Here is an 11,450-nt window from a genome sequence, read left to right as displayed (position 1 = left end):
AGAACAAAATTTTCGCAATAAATTAGAAGTGAATGCCTTAGAATTTTCGGAGACTATATATTGACAAGGACCAAAAGAAGCAAAAGTAGTATTAAGAAGAGAAATAGTGGACCGAGCGGTGGCCAGCTTAGTCGGAAATAACCATGAAAATCTGGTGAAACCATCTACACACACCAGGATGAATTTATTCCCGTTCCCCTTAGATTGAGGGAAGGGTCCGACGTAATCTATATACAAATGTTCCATAGAGTGAGATGCTTGATCAGATGACAATAGCCCTAGCTTAGTAGACAAGGTGGGCTTACTAATCTAGCAAGATTTACAGGCTTTAACTATTTCCCCGATTCCGCCATCCATACTCTTCCAGATGAACATTTCTCTAATTTTTTCTCTGGTTTTGAACATGCCTAAATGTCTCCCTAATGGGGATTCATGATAGTACTTGATGATCATGGGGAAAAAGAACAGTTGGAACTACTACTTTCATCCTCTGATCATGCCTTGAAGGGTGACACAGAACTCCATTCCTCAGCACATAAGGGACATGTTCCCCAGAAGAACGGGTTTCCATTATAGGAGCCAGCACTGGATCTTCCCATTGATATTTTTTGCTATGAAAGTACATAGGGACATCAGTCAAAATAGCACTAACACAAGAAGGTACAGAAATGGAAGAAAAAGAACTTTCCTCCTGCTCAATGGAATTAACGTCACCAGAAAACATTCGACTTAACCCATCTGCGACCACATTCTCTGATCCCCTAATGTGTTGCATGTCAAATTGAAAAGCTGAAATACGGATAGCCCAACTGGCAATGCATCCTGTACAACTAGGTCTAGCTAAAACCCAACTTAAAGCCTGATTGTCAGTTTCTAACTCAAATTTAACATGCTCCGGATACAGGCAGAACTTCTCCAAGGCCAACAGGACAGCAAGTCATTCTAATTCATAGATGGAGTACTTGGCTTCTTGAGCCGATAAGGTCCTGCACGCATAGTCAATAGGCCGCCTTCCAAGTTTGGTTTCTTGAAGAAGGACAGCAGCTACAGCAGACGAAGAGGCATCAGTTTGAACTATTCATCTCTTAGAGAAATCTGGCATAGCTAATACTGGGGCGTTACAGAGAGCTCCAAACGCAGCTTGCTGCGATGGCCCCCATTCGAACTTGATACTTTTTCTGCAAAGTAGGTTTATGGGCACCGCCCTATTAGCGAAGTTGGGAACAAATTTCCTGAAGAAATTCACCATGTCAACAAACCTAGCAATTCCTTTAACATCCTTAGGAGGCTTGAAGTCATGAATAGACTGCATTCTTATTTTTTGCTATTTGCTTTACGTCACACTGACACAGATAGGTCTTATTGTGACGATGGGATAGGAAAGGCCTAGGAATTGGAAGCGTCCATGGCTTTAATTAAGGTACAGCTCCAGAATTTGCCTGGTGTGAAAATGGGAAACTGCGGAAAACCATCTTCAGGGCTGCCGACAGTGGGGCTCGAACCCACTATCTCCCGATTACTGGATACTGGCTGCACTTAAGCGACTGCAGCTATCGAGCTTGGTGCCTGCATTCTAGAATGATCAATAGAAACTCCATCGGGCAACACAATATTCCCTAAAAAGGGCATAGAATGCTTAGCAAAAGCCACCTTAGATAACTTAACTGTCAACCCAGCCTTGCGAAGGTGATTTAGGACTTCCTTAATATGATCTAAGTGTTCTTCAAAGGTTTCAGGAAATGCCATGACATCATCAAGATAATGGTACAGATATTCGAACTTGATGTCAGAGAAGACCCAATCCAGCAGTCTAGTAAGAATAGCCGCACCCATGGGGAGCCTGAAAGCCACACGGTTGTATTCATACAAATTCCAACCATTAGCGAAAGCGGTTAGATATTTGGATTCTTCTGCTAAAGGAATCCGATAATATGCTTGGTTAAGATCTAAGATGTTGAAGAACTTAGCCTTATGAAACCATGAAAATCAGGAAGGGGCACTAACTGCAATACAACCTTACAGTTTAATGCCCTGTAATCAATGACAGGCCTGAAATCACCTTGGGGTTTCAGAAAATCTTATGGGAATAGAATCTGTTACCTTAATTTTATACTCAATTAGGTCATTAACATCAAGTGTTTCTGAAAATACATCGGGAAAAGACTGACACAACTTTTGAAAACTCTCAGCCTGATCCTCAGGTAGATGTCTAAGGTCTAACAACAGCTCAGTCTGGGTAGGCAAAATAGATGATGATGCAGAATTACATTTTAAAAGAGGAATAATTATGTTACTATTAAATTTGAATTGCACGACTCGCTGTGAATATTGAGCACAAGACCAGAATGAAACATGAAATCGGCCCCCAATATTACAGGGCAAGACAACTGTTTAGCAACAAACAACTTAATTTTCCACATAAATTTTGAAATGTGAACTTTAGCAAAAATTAAGCCTAAAATTTCTAAAGGTGAAAAATTTGCTGAAATGCATTTGATAGAAGACAAACAATAATCTGGAAATTTACAACCAGCTTTCAATTTAGAGTACCACTCCTCGAAAATAATAGAGCTAATGCTACCTGAGTCTAATAGTGCTGTGTTGGGTTCATAATTTACCTCAATTTTAAGAAATAGCATGGATCCTGGGGTCTCAGAAGTAATACTAAGGTATTCCCTTGGTCCTTCCAAGAATATAAATTAGAGAGGGTATCTTCCTTGGAGAGTTCGATACCCGACTCAGCGTGGGCTGAGCCTCGTGAAGCTGAATTGTTGACTCAGCCAACGGTGCTAGTCACTTCCTATCACCTAAGTTAATGGAGGCAGCACCAGAAGTAGAACAGGAAGGTGTGCTGTTAGGTGAAGTACAATTTTTGGCCAGGAGAGGGAACAACCCGCACTTAAAACAACCCTGTGATGGGCCTGCTCCATTTATAGTTCCACTAGGTTTTGCCAAAGGACTTTTATTCCGAAGGTGTTCTGCCAATCTGCACGCATAACACTTGGGCGAAGGGAAGGTTTGGCGAGGTGGTGGCCAAGAACTGTTAGATGATGGAGGAGGCTACCTGGCGACTCGTAAAGTGTCAGCATACCTCACTCCCTCAGCTGACACTGCCATTGCCTCAAGTTCAGAGAAGGTTTGAGGTCAAGAAGCAAAACATACGTACAACCTGTATGATGGAGAAATTCCTTCGAAAATAGTCTGCACAATTTGACGTTCGGGAAAATGAAGAGCGAATACCCTCATCTACAACTTTATGTCTTGGATGAAATCGGCCAAATTCTCGTCCAAACTTTGGACTCAAAAGTAGTACTTCTGTATTAGAGATGACATAGCTCTAGCTAGAATGAAGTCAGCCAGGAGATGGGCATGGAAGTCTTCAATAGAACATCTGTAAGCTATTGCCTTCACAACTCTATCCGAGAGGACGCCTACAGAATACGGGTAAATTATTTGGAGAATTTGCGAATTAAACTAGGAATCTCAGAAATGAAATTACATCGTTAGTTGAATTTAATGAAAATTTGGAGATGCCCTTAAGCAACATGGCTAAGGGGTGGGGTAAGCTGCTAAAACCTGGCAAAATAATAGGGGACGGCATTGAAATTTGAGGTGTTTCAAAAGCTGCATTACTAATAAAGAAAGGTGGAAGTTGTTTTAGATGATCAGATACTTGTTCCAATGGGGCAGGCGTTTGTTGCATAACCACCGATTTTCTACTCTCAGCCGACCTACTAGAGTCCTCTTCCTCTGTAAAGTTTACCGTTTGAATATGGTCACTTTTAGCACTAGCGGCTCCCGACAACAATTGACTGACCTGATTGGACATGTCGGAGAGGTGTTCGACTGAATTACTAGCTTCCTTAGCATGATCTTTGTCTTCAGTGATGAACCTATAGAGGATGTGGATAGTTTCACCTATTTGGGCAGTGTAGTTACCAAAGATGGAAGGAGCAGTACAGGATGTCTCTCAAGGTATACAAAAAGCAAATGGTGCCTTTGTTCGGCTCTATCCAGTATGGAAGAACAACCAAATATCTATCAGGACCAAACTTCGCATTTTCCGAAGTAAGGCTGTTCTATTATATGGATCCAAGACCTGGAAAGTGACTAAAGTGATTACCTCCAAATTGCAGACCTTTGTCAACCGCTGTTTAAGGAAGATCCTAAATTCTATTGGCTGCAAGTAATCTCCAACCATGAACTATGGAGAAGGATGGGTGAAACCGAGATGGCCATACAGACAAAGCGGCGGAAATGGATAGGGCATACGTTGAGGAAAGGAAATGACTCCATTGAGAGAGAGGCACTGGATTGGAACCTGCAGGGTAAGAGGAGGAGAGGAAAGCCCAAACAAACGTTGCGAAGATCTGTACACATGGAGGAATGGAAGAAGGCAAGACCTGGAGAGAGGTGAAGAGGTCAGCTGGCAACAGGATCATATGGAGATGCTTTGTTAATGCCCTATGTTCCACATGGAACAACAGGAATTAAAGTTAGCATGATCATCCTTCAGTTTTAGAGAAAATAGGTCCCTAGCCCTAATGTAAAAATGTAAAAGTCTAGCTTGAACATGCTTAAGCTGATTGGTAGAAGGCTCACTTACTTCAAAGAAGCTTACAATGGACACTAGCTCAGTGGTATTGTCAGTGATGGTGGACAGAGCCTCATCAATATCTTTCTTCCCAAATACTGGGATACAGATGGAAAATTCTAAAGATTCTTTAAGTTTCGCAATATCTGATGCAACTGTGCCACAAGACTGGGCCTTCCTAATTAAGAATTCATGGATTAATTCCTCTTTGTGGAGGAAGCCTGGTGCAAGGCCTTCTCGAGAATCAGACATCATGAGTGAAGAGCTAACAAAATTTTGAAACTTCCAGAAACGGAAACAATTTCTAGAGTTCGGTATCGAATCCTATAAGTAGCCGTCAAAAGGAGATTTATCCAGACTCATTCAACCACATTCTGCTACCACTTGTTCCGGGGATTCCGTGGTGGTCAGAGGTGATAGAAGGTGCAGGCATGAATGGGTGGATATAGAAAAGATGGAAGATTAATTTAAAACTTTAAAATTGATGATATACTTCTTTCCAATGCGTTTTCTTTTTTCAAACTTTACACTTTGCTAAGGAAGTAACAAAAACAGGTACAAAATCTAGCTTATGAGCTTGACTAACAATACTAGAATAATAAGCTAACAAACAAATTAATAACATGAGCTTGAAGCTCCCTAAATTAACAAGAGCACTATTGCTCCCTTCAATCAAGGAGACTGAGCTCCAAATTTTACACCAGTAGGACGAGTGTCTTTGCTCTACAGATTTACACTTTAGGAGACTATTCTCTAAAATATCACATTCCGGGCCTACGAAAGGCACAACCTACACTAGAGTTCAAAAGTTAAGCATAAGTTGCGAGTAAGTAGGGCAACAGAAAACTGACTGCAAATCACATGACATATGCACCTACCAACCTTATGTGTTCACTCTGTACAGGAAAGGAGTGTTCCCTGCTTTGATTAGCGGCGTAACCGCAAGGTGAACACAGCCACTGCCTGCACCCCATATTCCCTCAGTCATGTTTGCCCTGTTATAGTGTGCCGAGTGTAGCCTCGTGGTGAATCTGACAACATAAAGGCACAATGACGCCATTTGGACCCCGTTTTGCAGGGTAGAATACTCGGCCGCCTGAAAGCAGGCCAGACACAGACTGAAGTCACCATATCGCTGAATGTGCCACAAAGTGTCATTTCCAGGCTTTGGAGACGATTTTGTGACACAGGAGATGTTAACAGTAGGTTGACCAAGGGTAACCACCCCACAGCAGGACCGATATCTGGCTTTAACCACCCGACGAAATCGGAGAGCACCTGCAAGACAATTGTCGGCGAAGCTTCCAGCCATCTCAGGGGTGCCGTTTTCTGGCAAACTGTGAACCGGAGGCTCAGAACAGCAGGGCTGTTTGCCCGATGTCCAGCGGTGTGTGCCCCGCTCACCTCCAGCACAGAGACAGGCCCGTTTCCTTTGGAGCCGTCAACATCGAAACTGGACCATGAATGAATGGAGGCATGTGCTCTTCACAGATAAATCCTGCTTCAGTTTGCAGAACAATTCCCATCGCACATTCATCTGGAGAGAAACGAGTAGCTGATACAACCACAGGAACATCGTGGAACGGGACCAGTATGGTGGTGGGGCGGCATCATGTTGAATGGCCTTACAGACATGCACATCTTCATGGGTTGTCCAAGAAACACTGTTAACACTTGGAGATACAGGGATGAGGTACTGAGACCACATGTTCGACTCTTCAGAGGTGCGGTTGGTCCAGACTTATCTTAATGGACAATAATGCCCGACCGCATCACGCTGCTCTGGTGGATGAATTTCTGGCTGGGAAGACACTTATCATTGGACTGGCCAGCGAGGTCTGCAGAACTGAATCCTATAGAACATGCCTGGGATGCATTGGGGAGGCGAATTGCATCCCGTCAGCCTCCACCGAGGACCCTCCAAGACCTTCGCATTGCCCTTTCGGAGGAATAGGATCAACTGCCACAAGAGCTCTTGGACCATCTGATAGAGAGCATGCCACATCGCTGCAAAGCATCTGTGGTTGTCAGGGGTGACCGTACACCCTATTAACAGCATATTTTGTTGTGGAAGACATTGCCAAGTTTTGTTAGTTGTTGTCAAAGGTGTACTGTACCTTAGCTAATAGAACCTTTCTGACACTGTTTTTTTGGACACGTTTTGTGACATATGGTGTGTGATTCAGCTTCCATTTGTTCAGCAATCCGTCTGACATTTCTATCAGGCAGTATGGTCTCATTCAGTGATTATGCTTAACTTTTGGACACTAGTGTATATTTACCAAAAAGAAACAGTATACACTGTCTTATATGATCAACAGTCTGTTTTACATTAAAAGGAAAAGAATGCAATTCAGTTTAACAGGAGTACAAGTACCCATACTACGTGGCTTTTGGTAAAAATGAAAGGTTAATGTTACTGGCCAAAAATCTAAAGGTTAGGAGGCAAACACTTACACTCCTTGAAATTCACATAAAATACTAAAACCATATGTGGGCTTATGGCCCGACATTACAGAGGCAAAGCCTATACTATGGAGGTGACTATATGTAGAGAAAGTTTGCAAAATTAAGAGATGAATTTAAAAGTTACAAAATCATAGTCACCTCAATATCAAGTTGAGAGGGAATAGAAAAGTGTTCCTCACTCTTTATTTCCTAAGTTCGGTTAAGTTTTTTAGACTTGTTTGAGAATTTACATTAAGAAATAAAAGTTACATTGCGAGTAAATTTGAAACCTTCAGCTCGAGCTACCTTTCAAAGACTATTATATTGTTAAACGGAACCTGCTATTACCTTGAGCTAATGGACCTCCAGAAGATGGACGAGGAGCCCTTACCCCTGCCTCCGCTATGAACACACTGTAAACCTCTTGACTTGAGCGATCACAAATACAACATGGCCTGAAAAGTCCCAGCTTTTATAGCAGAAAGGAAGGTTCCAGATTTCTCTGCGCCCAGGCCCTGACACACCCACAATTTCTATTGGTTAATTTAATAAATACCCAAAATTTCTGATTGGTTACTTAAATAAATGTAAAAAATTTCTAATTGGCAGATATATTAAGTTGGCAGGAAGAGATAGAAGTGTTGATAAGTTTGAACACTAAAAACAAACTATAATCAATTCAGTTTAGGAAAACTTGATACACAAAATTACTTTGAAAATTAATAGTCATCTTCACCCCAGAGGGCGCACATAAATTGATAGTAGCGACATCTGCCGAGAAATGTTCAAACTATTTCTGAAATAAGTTTTAGATTTCCTGTTCTAGATGGTCTTCTTCAAGGCACTAGTTTTAAATGTACAGGGTGGGTGTACCTCCGGTACAACTATATTTATCCATCGTATACATCCTCCATATCATTCAGGTCAAATTAATTTTATTTCTATATATTAAAATAGTCATGTATTGAAAGGGGCAATAAATATATGATTCCAATTATAGAAATAAATTAATTCATCATTCAAAAGTCAATATGGGCAAAAAATGAAATCTTCAATTGTCTTTCTGTTCAGATAACTAACAACCATCTGCCCACAGCTTTCTGTAGGTATTGGTTAATATGGAACCTTCCAAGATGTCTATGGTGGTAAATAGGGTGGTTAGGAAATTTTACAGGTCTTAAAATAAACCTAAAAATCAAGATAATTCCTTTTCAACAAATATTACAACATTCCAATGAAGTGATTATGAAGATGCATTCAGTATATATTCAAGTGATTTGAAGTAGTAGGTATCTTATTCACAATTAAAACATTGACTTAATTTGCATGAAGAGGGTGGAAGAAAAAGATGGTATATAATACGGTACCACCAAATTCTAACCGATTACATTCAGGGTCTCTCTTATAAACATGTACCGTACGCATAGTGTTTGTTCTTTGCGCTACAGCAGCTGCCTCAGCTGAACTTCTGTCGTTGCGGCCACCCTGCTTTAAGTGTGTATACAATCTTATATGAAATCTTACCTTATAAAAGATGCTGGAAGTGTCGTCCTTCCTGGGTTATACAGGCATTGTATCTGGTAACCACATTCTGGCTGATGCAAGTAAGGTCTGCCACTGTAATGTTTCTGATTTCATTCATAATGTTTTCTTTCTGTTCCTCCAGTGTGTGAGGTTTTATTCTATACAATTTTTCTTTCAGTTTAACCACAAGTAATAATCACACACTGTTAGATCTGGAGAACAAAGGGAAAGTAGACCAGCACTGATCACTCTATCTTCAAACAATTCCAAGATTGTAAGAAGGGAATCTTCTGCTGTATGAGCAGGGGCTGAATCTTGTTGAAACCACCCACGTGATTTTTCTTCTTCCATTAACTGATGGAAGAACAGCATCAAAATGTCATCTTGGTACCTCTCTGCATTTACTGTTGTCTCAAAAAAAAAAACATAGGCCCAATTATTTGTCTTGCACTAACAGCACATCAAACACCTATCTTCCTATCATAATGAGGGACTTCATAAACACTGTTAGGATTTTCTGCATACCAATAGTGAGAGTTACGACTGTTCACACGACCTTTAAGATGAAACCCAAAACTTTTATGTACAAAAATACAGAGATGCAATGATGACTGTCTCGTCATGTTATGACCACAGTAATGTATTTAAACCCTCTCCGTAAACATCTTAGTGCTGGCTGCATTGCTGTTGAAATTCATGTCTCTGGCATTATTTGCTGGCATTCTGTGATTCCTGGTCACATGTTACCATAATTTTCACTACTTTTGAGCATGAACTTCTGCTGGTGTGGATGTTCCATATGTCGCCATCTGTTGTGTATGTCAAGCAAGTGCCCACTCCCGTATACTGCTGCATTCTGGTGCCATTTGTATAAAATAGCTCGTCTCTAGCTCCTCCCTTCCACCGGGTGAATCTGCGCACGAAAACATTGAAACTGTGGTTACACTTGATTTGGCTTCTGAGTAGTCAGCCATTAACATTTTGGTGGCTGATGATGGAGGAAGAATGTGATCCTTATCCACTCTGCGTGATGGCTTGTGAGATTCTCTTTGATCCAGGATGAAGTTTGGTTTGAGAAGGCTTCCACCCTCATGGATTTTTAATGTTCTATAATTATTGTTTTTTATTGCCTCATTTGGAAATTTCTTCAAGTGATTTGAGTGCCTTCTGACAACTGCTTCTATTGTAAGTAAGGACATGCTAAACAACCACATTTATGACTCCTGCAAGATGCTACAACTGTAAGTGTTATCCAAGCTATTGATTATTTCTTCTACGTGTTTGAACTGAAAATTAACATGAATGTGCATGTGTCGGGTACTTTGGTTTGAAATTGTATCAACTAAATTCTATATTTTTAATCTTGGGGTCAAAACCTTTATCGGGTCGAAAATTTTTAAAATGTAAAACACATGTTTATTACTAAAGGACTTGCGTCTACTGTAAATCTAAATAACTTATCTCTATTCTTGGATATTGTAATTTTGCTACTTAATTTTTGGTAAAGGCTTCTAGCCCTAGTAAGAAGGGATTAGTGTAATTTTCGGCAGGGTTACTAACCAAGCAAATTACTACAAGGGTGTGGAAATTAGTCTTTTTTCACTCTTATTTTACCTTCCTTTTCTCCTTCTTAATTATATATTTTTAAAAAAATTTGATATTTTCGTGGTCTTTCGGCATCCTGATTTTCTTTTGTCTGTTAAAATGTAAATGTCTATTGTTGTTTGGTGACCCATGATTGGCCTTTTCTTAACGAGTCCGGGATGTGTTCATTGCCATGGTAATCCTAATGTTGATATAAGGAGATATGCTAATTGTTAATGGATGTTTGTAGAAATATATTGATGTCCTTGTAAAGGATTTGGGTTTGATGGTTGTATTACATGTTTGATTCTCCTAATTATTATTGGGGTGATTATTCTCACCTCTCATGCATAATTTTTCCTCCCCTGTCACGTTGACCTTACTTTATACTTTATCTTGGAATCATGATCCTAACATTCTTCCCTCCCTTGTGGGAACTCCTTGGATGATACTTACCCCAAAAAGGTATTACAGCACCAAAGAAAGTTGAAATTTAAGTTAAATCCATTTCAAATTTGAAAAAGAGGTATGTAATGGAAGGATAAATACTTCAAAGAGGTTCGATGACAACCTAAAAATGTACCTCAGATCTGAGAAGGTAATTTAGAATTGTAGGAAAGTCTGTAACTTTATATGAATTCCTTAATTGATTTTTAACGGTCAACCATATTTAATTTTTTTTGTTCACACCACTAGTTTCGTCATTTCCAACGAGGATCCTCCTTTCATTAAGTTGTAATTAATTTTAATTAAAAGTCTCTTTGATTCCAAATGAAAAGGTGGTGTTGTTTTTGAAAGAGGGTAAACAATTCAATACAGTGACCAGGATCTTATTTAATGCACCCCTCTGGTGTCACCAGATTTATTTGTGGTGAGTACTTATTTATTTTTCTTACTGGTTGTCGTTGTGGGTCTCAGATGCTTCCATATCTCTGATCTGTACTACTTATTTTCTGTATGGTCAGAACATTTGTGCTGGCACTTGGTGTGATTGTGAAGTTTTATTATGTTGGGTGTACAATGTTAACAGCTGAGATTCAGACTGGTGACTCATGCTTACCAGGTCAAACACGTGCAGGCTGCTTACTATGTGTGTGCCTCCCATACTGCAACTGCTGTAGCCCAGAGTACAAACACTGTGCATTTGGCCTGGGTTTATAACAGAGTCCTTGTACATTTTATAACAAGTGGGTAACAATCAAACCATCTATAATAATTTCGTGTGGCTATTTCTAGCCGGGTGCAGCCCTTGTAAGGCAGACCCTCCAATGAGGGTGGGCGGCATCTGCCATGTGTAGGT

This window comes from Anabrus simplex, chromosome 6 (genome assembly GCF_040414725.1).
Source record: "Anabrus simplex isolate iqAnaSimp1 chromosome 6, ASM4041472v1, whole genome shotgun sequence".
Lineage (NCBI taxonomy): Eukaryota > Metazoa > Arthropoda > Insecta > Orthoptera > Tettigoniidae > Anabrus > Anabrus simplex.
Note: the sequence above shows the minus strand (reverse complement) of the source record.